A 21630-nucleotide genomic window follows, 5' to 3' on the forward strand; every position below is an offset into this window, starting at 1 on the left:
CCATTTTAACAGTCTTCACAACTGAGGCACAAGCAGGAAAAGTGATTTCCCGAGACTGTTAGCTGGTAAGAACTCAAGCCTAGATTTTCTTACCACCTTTTTCTTTTTACCTCAGGTGCAGAGGTTTGAGTCAGTCAGTTCTTTAGTGTATGGCATATTGTCATCATTTGTGCAGATGAAGTTCCCCTGACAATATGTAAACAAATATCTGAGATTGTGTTCCAAGAAAACATTATTTATACAAATAGGGTCAGAGTGGATTTGACCTGGGAGCCATAGTTTGTTGATCTCTGCTCTTAGATAACCATTCTGCATTTCATATGAATTTTCTTGTTTATATGTGTCTTTCCAAGTGAATATTTTGTTCAGTGGGACTATATTTTGAATTTACATTTTATGTATCATTTGTTTCTTATTTTTTAATTTTTCCCTAACTGGATGCCTTTAAGGTCCCTTTTGCCATGGGTCCATCTGATCCGTTGCTTCTTACTACTCATCCTGTTACTTGGGTTGCCCTCCCCATGGTTCACCCACCATGGCTCTCCCTGTGACAGACACACAGGTTGTCTCCAGCTCTCACTGCCATCCATGAAGCTGCAGGGAACACGTCCTTGCACCTTGTCCCTGTGCACCTGTCTGAGAACCTGCTGCCTCCCAGGTCGTGGAGTGGGCTGATTTAAGCAAGTGGGCCACGTGGCTCCTCGGGATGGCTGCACTGTACACTTCCTCCATCTCTGCTGGCAGTTGGTGTTCCACTTTCTCCTGTTCGCCTATTTAATATCTCATTGTTTCAATTTGCATTTCTCTGATTACTAATGAGTTAGAACATGTCTTCATGTACAAATAAGTCTTAAGTTTTCTAATTCAAAAGCCAAGTTCTTTTTCAAACCTTAGTGGTTCCTTCTCAAAGACGTCAGATCTTTTAATGGGACTTTTCAGACGTGCAAAAAAGTTATAGATGTTTTGTAATGGACTCCCATGTATCTACCTCCTGCATCACAGTTAACATTTTGTCATCTTCCTTTCAGCTTTTATCCTGTACTTTTTTAGGTGTTGTCACTGGAAGGTTTTGAAGCCAATCCCAGATCTCGTGGCATTTCACTCATAAGTCAGTTTGCAGCTCTGCCTGATCAGGATGTTTTTAAAAACATTATCACTATGCCATTATCCCAAATAACAAAACTGACAATTCTCCCTTAATATCCATATTCAGATGTCTTGAGTTGTCTCCATCTGGCTGATTGTTTCCTCATGGTGTCACTTGTTCCTCTGCTGCCTTCCTGGCTGCTGACTTCCAGGCATATTTGCGCCTCCTCCTCCCTGTGGGAGCCCCACCTGCAGGCCGCTGATGGCCCAAAGCTGCCTTAGATCTCTCTCAGCCTGTCTGTTACCAGCCTCCTCAGTGCTCACGCTGTCACCCACGTCTGCGTCCTTCCCTGTCCACCTGCTCCAGGCCAGTGGAATATGAAGACTTGGGGTTCCAGCATCATGACCAATCGCGTGTTGGCTGTACACTAGTGTAGTAGGCTGAAAAGTGACCCCTCACCTCCAAGTTGTCCATGTCCTAACCCCTGGAACCTGTGAATATATGACTTTACGTTCCACGAGGGTCTTTGCAGCTGTGATTCACGTAAGGATTTGGAGATGAGAAGATTCTTCTGGATTGTTCAGTCGGTCCATTGTAACCGTAAGGGTCCTTATAAGAAGGATACAGGAGGGTCACAGAGTAGGAGATGTGATGACCGAAGCAGAGAGAGGTTGGAGTGATTTGAGGAAGGGGCCACGAGCCAAGGAATGCAGGCAGCTTCTGGAAACTAGAAAAGGCAAGGGAACAGGTTCTTCTCCAGAGCCTAGAGAAGGAATGCAGATCTGTTGTCACCTTGATTTTAGCCTGTATGACCCACTTTCAACCTCTGACCTCCAGAACTGTAAGATAATAAATTTGTTTTGTTTTGTGCCACTAAATTTGTGAGGATTTGTTACAGCAGCAATAGGAAATAAATACTCTCTATATCAAGTGCTTTATGCAAAAGCTATAAACCAATATGGTAATGCCTTCTGGTTCCCTCTTCCTCAAATACCCACGTGGCTTCCTCCCTCACCTCCTTCACCTTCCTAGGTTTCTCTCTACTCATATGCCACCTACTCAGAGAGGCTTATTTCAAATAACACACACACTCCCATCACCTTATTTTCCCCTTACCCTGCTTTATTTTTCTTCATAGCACTGATTACAACCACAATATCCATATGTAGATGTATGTTTCTTTTTATATATGAGAGCAGACTCTTGGTTTGAGTTGCTTTGCCTGGCACAAAGTAGGGGCTTCATTAAATATTTGTTGACTGTGTGAAGGAAGGAGAGATCTTGCTTGTGGTGCGAATCCTCTACCCTAAGGGCTCCCTAAATGACATTCCCACTTACCTGTATTCTTACTGTAGTTTGTGTATTTCTTCCTTGAGTCTTTCAATAAAACAAGGGCACTCTGCTTAAATCATGGAATGCCTCAAACACACAGCAGGTTGCCAACAAGAGATGGCATTAATTCTACACTGCAAATGAGAAAAACAAAAGCGCCTGATCCGAGGCCAGCAGCTTTTTAAAACCATAATGGTGGGGATTTGGGCTGCTGTGCCGGGCAGAGGGCAGAGGTGAGTCAGATGACTCTGATGGAATGGCTCACCTGGCTTTCCAGGGGGAGATTTATTTCATCCTAATTCACTGTCAAAGAGCAGCAGAGCTGGGAGGGAACTGAACTGGGGAGCTATCGGGCTTCACTCCCTGCCTTTGCCTTGTGACTATAGAAACATTCCCTGGGCTCCAGGGTTAAAAAAAATAGATACCCCATTCCCCAGCATCATCCCTTCTCCCATTCTTGTCTGGCCCCAAGCTTCCCAAGCTTCAGCAAGACACTTGACAGGTTTTATGATACTGTTGGGGACAGAAATCCTGGCTCAATGCGAAGGCAGTCAGGCGGACTGGTAACTGTCGCAGGCCTGGGGGACTAACACTTGTGCCTGGCTGCTCGAGGCTTTGCCTGGGTTTCCAGCAGTGCGCAGGCTTGAAGAGTCAATGGCCCCAGGAGCAGCCTTGAGCCAGTGTGGGGTGGGGAAGTTTGTGGATAAATACCTCCTTCTCCCCTTCTGCTGGGATGATTCTCCAGCACATTCTATACTGTCTCCGTCTCCTGTCATTTCCCATCAGCATGGAGCTCCAGTGCCCTCAGCAGAAGGGAGCTTGACAATGTCCCTTTCATTGGCTTCCTTTCCTTCCCTGCCCCCACTTTCCTGCCAGTATTTCCAGGGATCATCTCCCCCCAGAATGCATGCTCTGCATTGTTGTCTCAGGACCTGCTTCTGGGGGAACTCGAACTGGAAATCAGCCCCCAGCTCCACCTTAACCAGTTGGTTCACTTCCTGGATTCTCTCCATGCTGGTATCTGAGCAGCTGCTCATGCCATGCCCCTCCTCGAGAAAATCACTTCTGTTCCTTTCTGCCTAAGTCCTACCCACCTTTTAGCAGCATCTTCCCTGTCCTCCAAGTCCCACCCTTATCTTTTCAGATCCCTCTGTCTGATTCATCAGTTAATGTCCCTCTTTGCCTTTGGCACATATTCACTGCCTTGTGACAGCCTCACTCCTTCGCCACCGCACCCCTTCCAGCCTCCGTCCTGCCCCCACAGACCACATCCTGCCCTCTTTCCTCCTTGAGAGGTTCCCTTACTTCCCTGCCTGTACTGTCCTCCCCAACACCTTACGCTGGATGTTAAAAGGCCTGGTAGAGTTTGTCTTTGCTGATTTCTACCTAAATAGCCTTTGGGGACCTTGAGGACCAGACAATATTTTAAATGCATCTTTTTTTTTCCTTAGTGCCGGTTTTGATGACTTACCCTGTGCTGTCTCTTCTTCATCCTCATCTTCCAGCTCTGCACCCTCTGCAGTGACCTCTTCCTTCTCCTCTTCGTAGCTTTTGCTTTTGGGCGTTAACAATGTATCAGCCACTATGAGAGACGCGCATTATCTCATTTTATCCTCCGTAACTCTATGGAAGTAAGAGACTCTCCATTCAGAAAGGTTAAGTACCTGGCCCATGGTCACAAGGTCAGGAATGTAACAAAGACTGGGTGATTCCACAGGTCTTAATTATTCTTAACTGCTTAACTGTACATACAGTCTTTCCATCCATCCATCCGTCCATCCTTCCCACCAGCGGCACTTGCCTACTCTGCCCCAAGCACTGCACTTAGGCTCTTGGTATGCAAGAGAAGCTTCTAGACTTATGAGGGAAATATGTACAAGCCATTACAATACAAACTGTTAAGTAAGAAATCAGAAGGGAATAAATGAGCTGGGGAGAGGGGGAAACAAGGAAGGGTCACATTTTTCAATCACATAGGTGGTGTCTGATAAATATGAATTATTTGTTGATTAATTTGGCTCTCTTTGCTCCCCGGGACAAGCATCTGCTCTCCTGATGAAACGAGCATGTGCGTAAACGTAGTTTGTAAATTCAGAAGCACTTAGAAATGTAAGGAGATGTGCTGGCGGTTACTGACAGGTGCGACAGCTGTGGAGATGCCTGACACGTAGTAGGTGCTGAATCGTGAGAGCTGCTGACGATGAATGTCAAGGGCACAGTGGCTCTGCTAGCCTTGCTAATTTAAAGGAAGAAAGCTTTGCCATTGTGAAAATACCCCCTCCTTCCGTTTTCCCCTTCAGTCCTGTAGCAGTGATAGGACTGCAGCCAGAAGGGGAGCGCATTTTCATGAAAATTCTCCAGGGCCTACAACGTTTTTTTTCTTTTAGACCAGAGTCTGAGGTGCATTCTCTCACACCCACACAGACTCACCATTCACTCTACTTTCCCCCCACCTATATCATCCCTAGCATAGTTTTGTGAGTTCTTCTCCTAATGGGTCTCCTAGTCATTAAAGATATACTGTGTGACTTTGGGTGAGTTTCTTAATTTGCCCAGGTCCAAAGCCTTAATTCTCACATGTGGGCAATTAAATACCTCCTCATGGAGGCTCTTATGAAGATGATAGGAGATAACATAGCACCTCCTTTGGTGCCTGTGATATAGTAGTAGCTCAATAAAACTGTGTTCCATGTCTATTGCTCTTGAACAAATAACCTCAAATTTTAGTGGCTTAGAACAACCATCTTACTATATTCCTTGAGTGTAGGATCAGGTTATTCAGGGAGGGCTTGGCTGGATGGCTTGTTGGTATTCCGTGGCTGAGCTGGCTCCTCTGGGCTGGCAGATCCACTTCCAAGATGGCTCACTCACATGGCTGGCAAGATGGTACTGGCTGTTAGCCAGAGCGCCACGTGGCCTCTTCACAGGGCTGCTTGGTCTTCCTCAAAGAAGAGAGGCTGGGTTCCAAGAGTGTCTTCCAAGAGACAGAAGCTGCAAGGCCTCTTATGATCTAGCCTCAAAAGTCCCAGAACATTATTGCTGCCACATTTTCATGGTCAAGGGAGTCCCTAGGACCAGCTCATATTCAAGGGGAGGGAAATGAGACTACGCCTATTGACAGGAGGAGTGTCAAAGGATTTGCCCCTCTCTTGAACCCGCCAGGAGCAGCGAGTGGTGGTGTTATTCAGTGTCATCCTGAGGCACCGGGGCAGCACAGCTGCTGGGCTCCTGTGCTGAGCAGGCACTCTCAGGGGCAGTCCTGCAGCTGTTCCAGTTGTGGAGCAGCAGCTGGTTCCTTCCTTGTCTCTGCTGGCCTCTCACTGAACTGGAGAACACACATTTCAGAGCCAGCCATGGCTTTTATTTATTTTAATTTCTCTTGAATTTATTTCACTGAGTAATTCTTTAAGTACTGGTTTAAATTCTTTTTTTTTCAATTTTATTGCGATATAATTGACATACAGCCCTGTATAAGTTTAAGGTATACAGCATAATGACTTGGCTTACATATATTGTGAAATGATTACCGCAATAAGTTTAGTTAACATCCATCACCTCATACAGTTACCAAAAAACATGTCTTTTTCTTTGTGATGGAAACATTTAGGATTGTCTCTTTTAGCGACCTTCAGATAGACCATACACAGTGTTAGCTATAGTCATTATGTTGTACATTACATCCCCAGTACTTATCTGTCTTATAACTGGAAGTTTGCACCTTTAACCACCCTCACCCAACCCCCCCACCCCCAGCTCTGGTAACCACAAAACTGACCTCTTTTTTCTATCAGCTTAGGTTTTTTTAGATTCCAATTATAAGTGAGATCATAAAGTATTTGTCTTTCTCTGTCTGACTTACTTCACTTAGCACGATGCCCTCGATGTCCATCCATGTTGTTGCAGATGGCAGGATTTCCTTTTTATGGCTGAATAGTATTCCATTACATATGTATTCCATCTCTTGCCCTACTATGAATAATGCTGCATGGATTGTACTAAACCGTCAAAATGCAGAGTCATAGCAGAACCTCTGCTCATGCTGGTGAACATAGCAACTTCATGAATAAACTCTCCTTCCACACTAAGATCTTAGCTCTGAGCATGAACTAATAAAACACATTTTGTACCCCATAGTGTGAAACAACTTGGTTGCCATTTTATTTTGTCTTCTGGATTATATTTGGGAGTCACCCTGAATGCTGAAATGCTTTTTCATGTTATAAAGACTTGGTTTCTTTATGGTTCTGGTTCTGTTTTTGTTTCCTAGTTCAGACTTTCCAGAAGTGTCTTACTTGAACAAATTTTCCTCCGTCCTTGAGATATCTGTGTCAATTCATTATTCAAGTGTGTAAAGTCCTATTCTTCACTTTCATTATGTTCCTTATTTGCCAAAACCAGCATTTCTCAAAGTGAACACTAATAGGTGTCATGTGTAGATAAAAACCCTGCTGTGAAGTAGGCCGTGGAAATGCTGACTGGCTTCAACAAAGACAAGCAAACAGATTTCTTTACTGCAGGACTTCTCAGAACCTTTAACAAACTAATGTGTACTTTGTATTTCAGAGAGAACAGTGAAGGCCACATTTCACAGTCTTAGACCCCTTTTACAGAGCACCTCCCAGAACTTAAGTTCCATGGGATGCACTTTGGGACATGTAGGCCTAAAACTATGCTGCTTTTTTGGGTGAGATGCATGTGACCCCCCATTTCGTCAGTGTCTGCTTTCAAGGGTCTGCTCACCTTCCCTTCCTCCTGGCAAAGTTGAGTGCTGCTCTCCTCTCCAGGGACCCTGGGGGCAGCCCTGTGCGATAAGAGGAATCTGGGTTCCATCGCAGTTTCTCCTCTTAGCTCTCTGATCCTGGGCAGGTTAGCCTCAGATTTCTCGGGTCTAATGTGGAGTTAACACAACCACCTGAGCTAGGGCAAAGGGAGGATTATAAACGGCTGTGCACCCAGAGATGGGGCTGGAGGAGGTGCCAGGTGCCCCGTGTATGCTGGCTTTCCCTTCCGAGTTCTGGGACCGATCCACCACGGGGAACAATGAATGAACGCACTCGCCCCCTAGTGGACATTCCTGCCTCTGCCACCTGAGTCGACCCATCCTTACAGAGGACTCCCTCACTGTAAGGCTTCTATTGTTGGCTTGTTGGCAGCTGTTCTGAATTGGTGTGTATCACTTCCTTTTAGACTAACGAGTCAAGAAATTATTTACAGGAAGATGATAGGTTTGAGAACAGGGATGGTGGGTTCGTTCTCCAGTAAGAGTAACGATGTGCCATCCCCATTTTAGAGATGCTGGCCTTGAGGTTACACAGAAGTGACAAGGGGACGCTAGGACTCACGGATGGGCCATTGCCATACATCTGACTGTTTGTGTAGACAACCAGAAGTGAGCTCTTCTTATTACCTTTATCGGTTCTTCATTTTGAGAGGAGGGGAGAGGTATGATTTGCCCCATTCTATCTGCGATTCAGGATAATCTCTAATATCTAAAAGTCTTGCAAACAGTAGGTAGGTAGGCAGGGATAACAAAAGTTATATTTATTGAGAGCTTTCTGTGCCAGGAACCCTCCTGAGTGCTTTGCTTACTTAAGCCTTGCAACAAACCTTGGAAGATGGAAGGAGGAGTTTCATCCCCATTTTAGAGCTGAGGAAACTGAAGCACAGAGCATTTGAGTAACTTGCTTGAGGTCACACAGCTAATGTGGGTTAAAAGCAGCATTCAAACCCACACGATCTGATTTCATACCTATGTACTTGACCAGTCCACCTCCCCACCTTTCCAAAAATTGCTTGCTGACCACCTGGGTCAACCAACAAGTATTTATGGTGGCCCTGCTGTGTGCCCACCCTGGTGCCAGGAGCCGCAGAGGATACAAAAGATTCATGAGACTATTTGGTATCTATGATTGCTCCAAAATTGGTTTTGACTTCTTAATAAAGGGTAAAATCCCCGAGGAAAAAACTGAATGATGAAATTTAAAAGAGCAAGTTTTTCAAAGGAGGAAGAAACTGGTTAATAGCAGGCTGAAGGGCAAACATGTTTAAAAAAAGAGCCAACACCGGGAAAACCAACGCTGTGTTAGTGACACGTATGATTTGTATGCCTGTGAGCAGGAAAACGTAAAAGGGGGAGCGAGCTGTCTTCTCAAGTAAATGAGGCATGGAAGTTCATTAGGACTATAAAGGAAGTGTTAAGAGCGACCCCTGCCCGAAGAGCATGAATGGACTGTAAGAGAAACCATGTTAGGTAGGTGCAAATTAGAAACTGCAGATGCAAAGGCATGATCTGAAGAATACAGTTACAAAAATATCAGATAAATAATAAATTATTAAATATGTTAAAAGCTAAAAGGATCTTTGTGTCTGCAAGGCTCTTAAATTCAAGAGAAGAAAATACCCGGTTGGTCTGGTCCGAGAGGGTGAAGGGAGGGGATGGAGACGGTCTGGCTGGATTCGTCCTCTCTCTGAAGATGCAGGCAAACATCCCCAGTAGAGCTTTCACAGGAAATCATTAGGTCCAGGCCACGTGCAAGTCCCCTGGGGAAATGAAGGAACAAGTTAAAAACACCAGAGCGCTAGAGAGACGGGAGGTGCCCCATGCTCATTCCGCGCGGGGGAGCCTGAGGCCTGGCCAGAGATCCTGCTGCCCCGGACAGGGAGGTCTGGGCCCACCGAGGCCCCTCTCCCATCCCAGGAATTCCCTTCAGCCCCTCTGCTGCCATCTTTGTTTGCGGCTGCTCAGGACAGCAGGGCAGAGTGAAAATCTGCAGGCCCCTGGGCCCGGCGCTGGGCAAAGCCCGTGAAGATGCACCTACCTGGGGATATTTCCTCCTAGGCCTCTGCAACCCCCCTGCCACCTCTCCCACCTGGACCACAGATGGGAAGGAAAGACCTGGTGGCCAGCAGCATGGCAAAGTGGGCATAAGCAGAGGATTCGGGGCCAGTCTCAGCTGGGTGACCTTGGGCAAGCAACTCAGCTGTTGGTCTGTAAAATGCGAATGATGATCATAGTAGTACTTCAGTGAGTTCTACGGATAATTGGGGCATGCGTGCTCTGCCAGGCACAGAGCCCAGCACAGTCTGACCAGGTGGAGGTTACAGAGTAGGGGGGTCGTCCTTCTGCCCCTCCTCGCCTGTCGCGTGCTACCTGATGGGGCATTTCCCCAAGCGCATTAGCTACGTAAGTTTATTTCATCGTTGCCACCATCTTCATGTTACAGACCAGGAGACTGAGGCAGAGAGAGGCTAGGGAACTTGCCCAAACTCGCTCAGCTAGAAAGAGGTGGCACTTGCCGCAATCCCATGTGCCTGCTGTCTGAGCTGTGCTCTCAACACCTACTTTATACAGGAAGCCAATAATTGCACGGACAGCTGTGCAATTGTAGCTGTGACAGGCGGATGAAGGAGAATGCAGAGCGTGGCGAGCCCACCGTATGGGCATTTCATTGAAGAAGTGACATCACTGGGATCTGAAGATGAGGCTGGCGTTAACCAGAGAAAAATAGAAGGGGATATGGTCCCTGTGGCAGAAATCAGCCTGATGCACTGCTATGAGGACCAAGCATACAGGCGTAGAAAGGACCTGGCGCAGAGCTAGCCGCCTAACTGGCTGTGTGAACTTAGCCAAGCTCCTTAACTCCTTGGAACCTCAGTCCCCACATCTGTGAAATGGAGAGAACAGGAGGTCAGAGGATGAAGTTAGATGATGAATGTAAAGTGCTTAGCCCACTGCCTGGCACACATGGGAGCCACTGTTAATATTATTTATTGTCATGAACAAAGATTCGTGAGGAAGGATTTTTCCCTCCAAAGCCTCTACCTCAGCAGTGACACCACCTGAGAGTTGAGAGGTCAGAGGTGGCCCATTTAGCTCTCTTCCTCAGTTTACTGGAGTAAACAGATGAAATGAGCAGCCAAAAATCATTACTCAGAATTTTCTAAGCCTCCCTGGTGATGAGACTTAGCAAATGACATGCGAAGTATTATCTGGGTCTTGATCATGATACGGTGACAATGCCCAATGGGCTCATAAATACATGTCATTTGTGAGGTCTCAGGAATCTCCTTATTCTACTATTGATTAATATTGATGCCCTAATATCCCAGATTTGACCCTTCTGCAGCCAGGCCAACCAAACAGTGAGTGTCAAAGTCAACAGCAGCTGAAGCACTCCATGTCCCACATGGGCCGGTGCCCAACATGCTTATTCCATTTCATGCTCACACCAGCCCTGCCCTAAGATAAGTGTTACCAGCCCATTTGGCAGACAAGGTGACTGAGACCCTGACTAAGGCCACACAGAGGACAGCCAGGATCGCCCCCTCCAGCCTCCGGCTCCGAGGCTTGCTCTTCCCCTCTCTCACATGTTCTGTATGAGAATTTTGTAGGTAAATGATACTTCTGGGTGCCATTCCCTAGGGCTACCATTAAGCTTTTGTTTTATGTTGAGAGATTTAAATAAATCTGACTCTAGATTACTGTGTGATTACCTCCTTCTTGTCATTTGGGTATCGCTTCAAATCTTACCTCCTCAGTCTTCCTAAATGACCCCTGCCACCTCCATTCCTCATAGCACAGGTGGAAATCAAAATCTCACATCATCTTGTTTTGCATTTGCTTACTTACTTTTTGCATGGCTCAACTCACTGGACAGCAAGTTCCACAGCAGTAAGAATAGTGTCTGTCATCCATTCTCCAGCAAATACCCTGCGCACAGTAGGTGCTCAGCGTCTCTGTGTCTGAGATGGTGTTGTCAGGTGACAGAGCCGAGGTGCCCAGGTGGGTCATGGTGTTCCCCTTACTGCCCACCAATCTCATGAGCATCCAAGCCTTGCTTTCTCATCTGTAAAATGGAGGTAATCATAGGCAACAGGACACCACACAGTCCCCCAAAATCATGTGCAAAAATATGGAATGGCGTGGACTGATATTCATGATATGGTGAGTGGGAAAAAACCAGGCAATGAAACAGCGTGTCGGGATGATCTGCAAAGGATACGGAACATAGACATTCAAGGCCTAGGCTCTGCGTCCAGGCGGCCTGGTTTCCAACGTGAATTCTCCCTTTCCTCGTTGTGCGACCTTAGGTCAATTATACTCTCTGTGCCTCAGTTTCTTCAAGTCTGTAAAACGAGGACGGTAAGAGTCTGTGTCAAAGTGTCATTGTGAAAGTTAATGAGTTAAGGCACCTACTGTGTGTGAGGAGGGTGTTTGGCACACAGTGAGAGCCTAATGAAGACGCACTGTTGTTATTGTTGATGAGACAACTATCGTGTCCATTGTTCCTGTGATGTATCAAGTGAAAATAAAAGATTGAAAAATGGTACGTACACTATAATTCCACTATTTAAAATATGTGCGACTATATGACTAGAGGCACGTAGGCCACAGTGTCACATGATCTCTCTGGAGAGATGTTTTTCTTATTTTATTTTGTTCTTTCCTCCTTCTCTCCCTCTTTATCTCTCTTCCTGTCTTCCTCCCTTTCTTTCTTTCTGTAAACAAACATGTATTACTTTGCATGATGAGAAAATAAAACGAAGAAAAGTCATTTAAACTCAAAAATAATAAAACGGACAAGGCACCCTTTCTGGGGCGTGGGGGAGGTGGGTTCTGGTCTCAATTCTGAAGCAGGTAACAGAAAGCAACACTTACCAAATGCTTTTATAACGTGCCAGGCATTACACTCCACCCCTCACATGCATTACACAATCTAATCCTCTCGTCAGACACAGACAAGGAATCCAGGGCCCAGAGAGGTCAAGTAATTTGCCCAAGAGTGCCCAGCTACCAAGGATGCAGTTCCTAGCCAGGCCATTCTGACTCCGAGCCTGAGGTCTGAAGCCTTGTCTATTGAATTGTGGGGCCCTGGCCAGCAGCAGCAGCATTGCCCAGGAACTTGCTAGAAACTGCAGACTCTCATGCTCCAACCCAGCCCTACCAAGCCAGAATCTGCACTGTGACGAGATCCCCAGTGGTTCATGTGCATGGTCAAGCTGGAGAAACTCTGGCTGAACCACAGGCTGGGCCCTGTCTCTCAGGCTTCCCTACCACCTGCCTTCCGTCTTGGCTCGCCCTGACACCCTCTCACTCTCCAGACCTCAGCATGGGAAGCTGGTAGAAGCCGCCTGCAAACCATCCTCTCTAGTGACTGCTTAGCTCTGAGACAAAGGTTTGAAGAAAAACAGATGTCTGAATCCATAGACCTGATGCAGGAGTCATCTACCGAGTGTCTATATCCATGTTATCCCTTTCCAAATAGTGGACCATAAATAGGATTTTTTCGTTAAAGAAAAATAAATACTGCAGGCTTCATAAGCAGAGGCCCTTCTGCTATGCTTAAATGCGGTTCTGGAGATAGAACAGCAAAGGTAAATTATCCCGGCCTGTGGGTGTTTAGATATGATGATAGAATGCAAACAAGCGTTGTTTGGCTCTGAAAGCAGAACCAGAGAAAACTTCATCTAGGTATTTAATTATCCAGGGCAGAGTAGAAATGGTCTTTGTCTCCTTGCTGCCCCATGTTTGGAAACCCATAGGTCACTCTAAATCAAAAGGCATTACCGTGTGTAGAAGGAACTGGAACACAACATTTAGCAGAAGTTTTCTGCATTTCTGGTTGTGTTCTTCACTGCTAAGGCTGTTTGCACTGTGTAATTCATGTATGGAGCTGAATAATGTGGTTGGTGCCTGTACATGCACACACACACACAGGTCCTTTAGGGTTTATGTGAGAAAACAAAACTATCAAATATGGTAATTTGGTGTTTAATTCTGCCGAGGTAAAGGGAGGATTGGAAATGAATGGTTCTCCTGTGTTTGTGGATATATGAGTTACACACCAGATAAAGTTAAGGTATTGGGCTGTAGCTTTTGTCAGTTTCTTATGAAATATCAGGGCTATTTCACTAGTGTTAGAGCAAAGGCAGAGAACTAGAAAGATAAATGATTTAATTCGGGCTGTCAGGTTCTGTTGGTTTGGAAGCAAGGATTCAGGAGGAGAAAAGCACATTAATTGAGGTCCCAAGGTGGTCGTAGAGCACATTTGATTACTGCTTTCTGTGTAGGGGGATTGCCTTTTTTTTATTTTTAAGTTTATTTGGTCCTGTTCAGTCAACTTTCATCGAGTAGGTGCTACGTGGGGAAAATCAAAGTGAATAAGACCAGCTCGTGGGAAATGGGTCGTGGGAGTGTGGAAACAGGGGGAGGAGAGATGCAAGGAGTTTCCTCTGGGGCAGTTACAAAGGGCTTTCCCCAAAACGGTGACTTCCAAGCTAGATCTGGAGAAGGTCTCTCTGCCAGGCAGAAAGGGTAGGAAAGGCATTCCAGGCCAATGGAACAATAGGAGCCAAGCTACATGGATGTGGAAGAACCTGATGTCTCTGGAACCTCGGCGTGTGGGCAGCACCGGGGCCACGCGTGGGCCTGGAGACCTATGAGAAGGAGCAGAAGAGAAAGTTCCTTGAGATGAGATTGGAGAGGTATGCGGTAGAAATCCGATCATGGGGGTTCTTGAGGCTTCTTAGGCCACATGGGGTCATAGAAAATTGTGCCAGACTTGGGGGGCTTGGGGGCGGGCAACTAGATTGGAGGAATTGGAAGGGGCTGTTTTAAGGGTTTGAGCTTTGATCCAAAGAGCAATGGAAGCCATGGAAGGGAAGCCATGATTAGATTTGTGCTTTGAAAAGATTATTCTATTTGCAGGGTGGAGGATTGCTGGTAGAGGGCAAGAATGGACGTAAAAAGACCTGTCAGGAGTCTGCTATAAGGTCCTGGCAAGAGAGGAAAGTAGCCTTGCCTAGGGTGAGAAGTGGAAATGGAGAGAATGGAAGTATTTAAGGGATGGAAACACTGCACACGGGTGTTGACAGGGAGGGAGGTGTCAAGATTGCTCTTCATACAACATGGTCCAGACTTCCTCCTGATTGCCTCCCACAGACAAACACAACGTGCCATCATCTGTCTTCAGATGGCAGCCAGGACTTACAGGGATGGTCCAGAAGGGGTCTGAGGGTACAGGCTTCTGTGAGCGTCTTATCCCCTGGCGTCTCCATCCTCTAATTTTTGAGTAAATGTCAGAGCCAAATCAGATAGACCAGTGTGACAGGTGATCGGATCCTGAGTCCAGCCTATCAACATCTCTCCCACTGAACTCCCGTAATCTGCTCTATGGCAGATACTGTAAATTAACCCAGTATCCATTGCAACACCTCCTAATTAACCCTTTGGCACTTAGAGGCTAGAAAGCCGAAAACAACATTTCCCAGACGCCTTTGCAAGTAAGCTCATGCATTGTGACCAAGGTGCCCCCAAGCAAACACATCTGCTCCTGACTTACAGACGGAAGTAAGCAATGTATAGTGGCTGCTAAGGAGATCAGATCTTCTGGCCAATGAGATGGCAAAGTCTTCTTGTTCTTCCCGGGCAGTGGGTGTACAGTTTTTGGTGTCCAGTCCCTTCTGTCTTGCAGCTCTTTTTCTGGCTGTTTTGTTCCTATTTGTAGCATCCAAACCCAATTCTCTGGCTCTCCCAGGAATTATATGAGTTACCTGAGACTATCTCTGTAAAGCATGGAAGTGAATTCTGTTGCCTGCAAATGACAGCCTGCAATTGATGTCATTTATTATTATATATTTTCTTTGTTGTTCTACACGTAGTGTTACTCTTCTCTGAACATAGTAGGAGCTTCTTAAAGACAAGGAAGAGGCCACGTGTCCTCTGCAATGTCCATCAATGTGAATGACTGTGCTTTTTGCCTGCTTGACAGCCAATCATTTTTCCACAAACAGGAGATTACCAGATTGTGTCCCAATTTTCCTCTGGGGAACCATATTTTCACCAGTCTCAGTTCACATGCTTTGGTGGTGTTGACCCCACTAATAGAGCCAAGGAGAAGCATGTGACTAAGTCTGGTCAATCAGAGCATGGCATCCCACTGTCTACCATCATTAGTGTAAAGATGGGCACATGACCCAATCAGAGCCAATGATTAGAAATGTCAGGATTTTTGCTAGGCCTGTTGAGAGAGAGGGGCATCTATCTACTCTCTTTCTGTTGGACCACTGGTAAAAAGGAATAGGTAAGCCAAGCACTGCTGGAGACTCCAAGCAGGACTGAAAACGAGGTCAACCCAAAGGTAAGCAAAACCAAGAAACTGTGTTGTTGACATTGAGCCTCACATAGATCCAGCATTGCCTGAAGACAGCCCTACTTGTGGTCTCTTCATTTAGGTGAACCAATAAAGTTCATGTATATACAAATATTTTTTTTGCTTCAGCCAGTGAAGTGGGGCTTCTGGCACTGGCAACCAAGAGTCCTGACTAAAACAGGAGTTGTCCATAAATACCGCCTGATTGACTCATAAAAACAAAAAACCACCACCGACAAAAAACTGAAGGTCTTAATTCCCTGTTTTCTTTTTCTTTTAAAACTTTCTATCACTTCCACTCCGGCCTTTCTTCAAGTGACCATCATTAAGACATGACTGAACTTTTTTTTTATTAAGATTATGATAGTTAGCAACTTTGTAAAATTACAGTTGTACATCATTATTAGTCATGTTGTAGGTACACCACTTCACCCCTAGTGGCCTCTCCCCACCCCCACCCCTTTCCCCTGGTAACCACTGATCAGTTCTCTTTGTCTATATGTTAACCACCACCTATGAGTGGAATCATACAGAGTTCATCTCTCTCTGTCTGGCTTATTTCACTCAACATAATACCCTCAAGGTCTATCCATGTTGTTGTGAATGGGACGACTTTGTCCTTTTTTATGGCTGAGTAGTATTCCATTGTATATATATACCACAACTTCTTTATCCAATCATCACTTGCTGGGCACTTAGGTTGGTTCCATGACTTGGCTATTGTGAATAATGCTGCGATGAACATAGGGGTGCATGGGACTTTTGGAATTGCTGATTTCAGGTTCTTAGGATAGATACCCAGTAGTGGGATGGCTGGGTCATGTGGTATTTCTATTTTTAACTTTTTGAGAAATCTCCATACTGTTTTCCATAGTGGCTGCACCAGTTTGCATTCCCACCAACAGTGTATGAGGGTTCCCTTTTTCTCCACAGCCTCTCCACCATTTGTCACTCTTGGTTTTGGATATTTTTGCCATTCTAACAGGTGTAAGGTGATATCTTAGTGTAGTTTTGATTTGCATTTCCCTGATGATTAGTGATGATGAGCATCTTTTCATGTGTCTATTGGCCATCTGTATATCTTCTTTGGAGAGACACGACTGAACTTTTAATGATTTGTTGGAATAAACAATTCAAATAAAGCCGAGAGGTACCCTGATCCAGTGTCCTCTTAAATTGGGAGCTGCTTCTGGCAGGAAAGAGGCTCCAAGCAAGGGCCAGGCAATGAGCAGGATGACGTGGCTCTGAGCTCTGTCCTGTGGTAGACGTGAACTGCCACTTCAGAGTATGGTGGTTCAGAACCTGGTCCATAGTGCTGTGTGGAATTAGGGATACTCGAGGTTGAATATTATCTCCACACTCATTAGATGTGTGATCGTGGCCAAGTTGCTTAACTTCTATGAATTAAGCTCAAACTGGCTTATAATTAAAGAGGAGTTTATTGGCTTATGCACTTGGAAAGTCCAGGGAGGTGCCTAGCTTCAGGTTGGGCTGGATCCAGATGCTCAAAAGATGTAAGTCAGGAATCTGTGGTGCATATTCAGTGCTGGCTTCTCACACTGGCTTTCCTCTGGGCTGGCTTCAATCTCAAGCTGTTGGGTTCATTCTCGTGGGAGTAACATGGCTTGGAAGAGCTCCAGGCTTATATCCTCCCAGCTTTGCTCTCCTGGCAGAAAGAGCACACCTCTCGCCCTATGGCTCCAGTGAAAATCGGAGGTGGAGCTCTTATCAGGTCAGCTTGGGTCACCTGTGTATCCCTGGAGTAAGGCAGTCAGGTCAGATCACTGAGATGAGGGAGGGAATGTTTCTCAAAGGAAAAGCAGGGGGCTGTTACCAGGAGAGGGAACTGATGCTAACTGGGTAAAAACAACAGATGCCACTTCTTACTCTCCTAGACTGTGTTCTCTTGGGAAAAAGTGGAAATGTAATAGTTCCCACTTCATAAGGTTTTTGTAAAATGAAACCAGTTAATGTTTGGGTAGCAGATGCTCTTGGTGCCCCACCCATATCCCCATAGCCCTTACCATTTCCACGTACATGGCCGCAGATTCTCACATCAGCCTCTGCATCCCTTTGCCCGCGGACTTCCTCTGGCTGCCAGACCCCGCTTTGTCCATGCTTGCCACAGGCTGGGAATGCTGCAAATTAACAACACCTGGGAGCATCCTTCAGCCGAGGAGCTGGAGGATCCAAACCCCAGCCTCCTCTCCCTTGAATGGGGTAACTCTGAAGTGGGCCTTCTTCACTCCCTCCCAGAGGTTCCTTCGTAGGATTAAGCTCTGGTTGACCAGTGGTGTACCCTTTAACGTTTCCTTCACTTCTTCTCTCTTCTCCTACTTTCCTACCTGTGTTTCCTAGGATCTCCTCCCAAATAAACAACTTGCGCTCCAATCCTTGCCTCAGGGAAACCCAAAGGAACAAAGACTGTCCTGCCCTTTACATCAGGCCTGGCATATTATAAACATTCAATCCAAGTTTGTTATTATTATTGTCATGGTTATTTTGAGGCTCATTTTCTGCCTTAGCTTCTTTTTGCACTAACTGCCTCATCCTTCTTCCTGCCCTGTTCTTTCTGCTTTTCACAGCATATCTTCCTCTTTTGTACCATTCCTCTGCCCTCTCAACTTTTCCTTGTCTCACTACTACTTCTTAATTTTAATCTTTCCCCAGCATAATTATAATTTTGATGAGAGGTTGTACAATTTTTAAAGAATTACAAAGAAAAATTGGCAACTAACAAGACTGATAGACCAAACGACATTGGTTGAGACTGTAAACTTCTTGAAGGCAGGAATGATATTGGTTTTCACTTTGCCTAGAATTAACGCATAAGTTTGTATTCAGAGGGCTTTTTTCAAACAAGACAAATTAGCAGATTTTATTTTAATAAAGGAAGGAGACCGAATGAAACCTACTTCCTCTGTATATTACATCTGCTTCCCATCTGTAGTTTTAGCCAAAATGATAATTTTTTATCCACATCCACAACAGTTTGGCCTCTCGCATCTGCAGAGCCGAGCAGCCACTCACTAAATGATACCCTAGTGGTTTGAGAGTGTTAATGCACCTCATTTATAAAAAAGGAAAACACCCCAGCATCATCTGGACTATTAACCAATTCCCAATATGAGATTAATGCAAAACTTATTTCTTGGGGAGAAAGTGTTTATGAATAAAGATGGATTTTCTCATTAATGGAATGATATCACTTCAGCAAATCACACATTTTCAGTGTGACAAATCGTGACTTGGCAATATGATAGGAATGCACGCAGAAGAAAGTTTGTCTTGAGAGAACCAACCACAGTGGATTTGGAAATCAAAGCCTTTCTGTTTGGGGTTTCCATCTTCAGACTTCTGAATCTTGCACAGCGAGGAGTTGGCAAGGTGGCTGGGGTGATCTTTTCTCAATGAGCTGGCGGCTCCCTCTGCTTCCCAAGGGGCTACTTCCATCTGTTCTGGGCCCCAGTGGGGGTGGAGGGGGTGGCTTGTTTTTATGTTGTTGGGAACCAGCAAACAAACCTCGATGTTACTGTGCTCATGCTAGGTGAGCAAACCTACTGAGGAAGAATTCTTTCAGCAGCAGGGCTGCCCCTGGGAGAGGGGCAGGCTGGGCAAAGAGGGACGCGTTTTATCAGAAGTCTATCCAGGTGGCCCTCTTTGGGCCTTCCCTGTTTAAAAAAGACAGACCTGGAGTTTTGAGGGGAGCCAAATGTTTGTGGCTGGAGGCCAGACTTCATTTATACAAATGTTCCCCTGCTCGTTGCACAGAGGAGATTCTTTCCACCTGTTTCTGCCTCTCTATCCCTTGATACCTCTGCATGCCCGGGGCCTGCTCAGTGGATCCATGTACCCATCCTCCTGTGTGTGTGGAGATGGGACAGACTAACTTTCAGGGAAAGAGAAGCCACAAGCCAGAAATCTTTGGTTCAAGACCCTGCTGCGCCACTTACCAGCTGTGGGTAGGATGGGGAGTCAGGAGTCTTTCCCTTAGCCTCAGTTTTCTCATCTATAAAACAAAAATAATAATAGCTTCCTAACAGGATCCTCCTGAAGAGTGGATGAGAACACGTAATCACTTCTTAAATGAACACATCTCATAAACGTATACTTATCACCAGTTTGGGCAGTCAGAGAGTAGAACCACACCTCTGTTCTTGGAGGGAGATGTGAAACAGTCATAACAGCAGTGCTAGGATGAGGGGCTCAGTTAGATCTGGCTGACAGAGGGAGGTGGGTCACAAAGTTTGGGCTCAATTCCTACAACTTTGTACCTGGGTGACCCCGGGCAGGTTATTTACCATCTCTGAGCCTGTTTCCACATCTGTGAAATGGGGATAAAGAGTCCTGATTCTTCCAGGATCGTCATGAGAAATAAATCTGTTCATTCAACAAATAGGAAAGGGGATCACAGAGACAGAATTCACTTCCACTGTGGTAGAAGCGGGACCTGAGCTGAAACCAGGTGGCTGCAGGAACAGTGTTGACTTGAGCTAAAATAGACAGGAAAAGCAGTTTACAAACTAAGTTTCTGTAGTGCTTTATATAAACATTATCTAAAGGACTTTATTTAGACAGGAGGCCTAAGAAACTTCAGGCACTAGGCCTAATTTTATATTTTCCAGTCCCTTTATGTTGAATATCTATAGGAGTGGGACTGCAGGGGGATTAATATTGGGGACAGCATGAAGAATTCTTCCCTCTCTTCTCCTCCCCGCGTGGAGACACAGGAGACAATAGAAGTAACGATGGAGGAGAAGCCCTCTATTCAACATTGGTGAGATCACCAATAGAACTTCTGTGGGTTTAATACTTCTTAAAAACTATTGTATTTTTAAAGTCAGGTTAGTCAGCATCATTTGGGTCTGAATTTAGTACATTAAATTCCATCTCTCAGTGTTATTTTTTTTTTTAAAGATTTTATTTTTTCCTTTTTCTCCCCAAAGCCCCCCGGTACATAGTTGTGTATTCTTCGTTGTGGGTTCTTCTAGTTGTGGCATGTGGGACGCTGCCTCAGCGTGGTCTGATGAGCAGTGCCATGTCCGCGCCCAGGATTCGAACTAACGAAACACTGGGCCGCCTGCAGCGGAGCGCGCGAACTTAACCACTCGGCCACGGGGCCAGCCCCTCTCAGTGTTATTTTTGACATCATGTTTTTAGGAAAAAATCCTTTTCCCCTTTATTAAAATCCATAGTGGCCAGGGAGGTTAGGGACCACTGATTTGAAACACTATTCTTCACGAACCCAGAAAAGGGAATGGTGACCTATTTTTTTAAAAGATCATTTGACATATCTTTGAAAAATAAGTCAATCTCATAAAAAGAAAACAGGTATTTAGCCAGAAATCTGTTTTCTGAATCTCTACTAGGAGTGATGCTATTTGCAAGAAAACAGAAGCTGTCTTTCTAGAGAGATCCCTTCCTCCTGCTTTCTTTCCCCTCTGAAACGGTGAGCCAATGTTCGTGACATCACTGGGTTGCTGTGGAAATGCTTATTTCACAGAGGATTTCGACCTCAAGTGGGGAATTTACAAGAGGAAGTGTGAACTCTTGGAAAAACACAATCGGTTTAATAAAAATGGGCAACATTTGGAAAAAGGATTCAGAAAGAAAATAATATAAACTGCCTATAACAGGTTGTTTCAAGTTTTCCTGCAAGGATTGAAATACTTATGGGAGCATCTTACACAGATATGCCAATTTTGATTTGAATTTTACTCACTATAAATATCTGTATAAAGAGTTGGGGGAAGCAGGTAAGGAATGGTTTTTTGCAGGAAAAACTTTTGGTCTTTTAATTTATTTATTAGTTTATTATGATAAATTATTAAAATTGAGAGAAAGGTTTGGTCCTAAAATACCATCTTGAGGGGAAGGGAGGAATGATATCCGTTTACATTTTTACAACAGACATTAGACTTAAGAGAATAGCTCCATTTAAAGAATTGTGACTCAAGGGGCCTGAGTTTTAGTGCAGAAGCTACAAAATCCTTTTTCGTTTTAAACTGTTAAATCAACAGAATGCCAAACGAGAGCCTTTCTTCCTGCTGGGGCAGTATT

At 45.2% G+C, this 21630-nt stretch overlaps 1 long non-coding RNA gene across 1 annotated transcript; it reads right to left on the reverse strand.

The window, feature by feature from the left end:
- Window positions 1-12211: 12211 nt before the first annotated feature.
- Window positions 12212-19708, reverse strand: LOC123284277 (uncharacterized). Its single transcript, XR_006525103.2, has 3 exons — window positions 19524-19708; window positions 17595-17708; window positions 12212-13855 (listed from the first exon to the last, which is right to left on the reverse strand). It is a non-coding gene; the product is annotated as an uncharacterized lncRNA (long non-coding RNA).
- Window positions 19709-21630: the final 1922 nt, after the last annotated feature.

The sequence above is a fragment of the Equus asinus genome, chromosome 3, assembly GCF_041296235.1.
Source record: "Equus asinus isolate D_3611 breed Donkey chromosome 3, EquAss-T2T_v2, whole genome shotgun sequence".
NCBI lineage: Eukaryota > Metazoa > Chordata > Mammalia > Perissodactyla > Equidae > Equus > Equus asinus.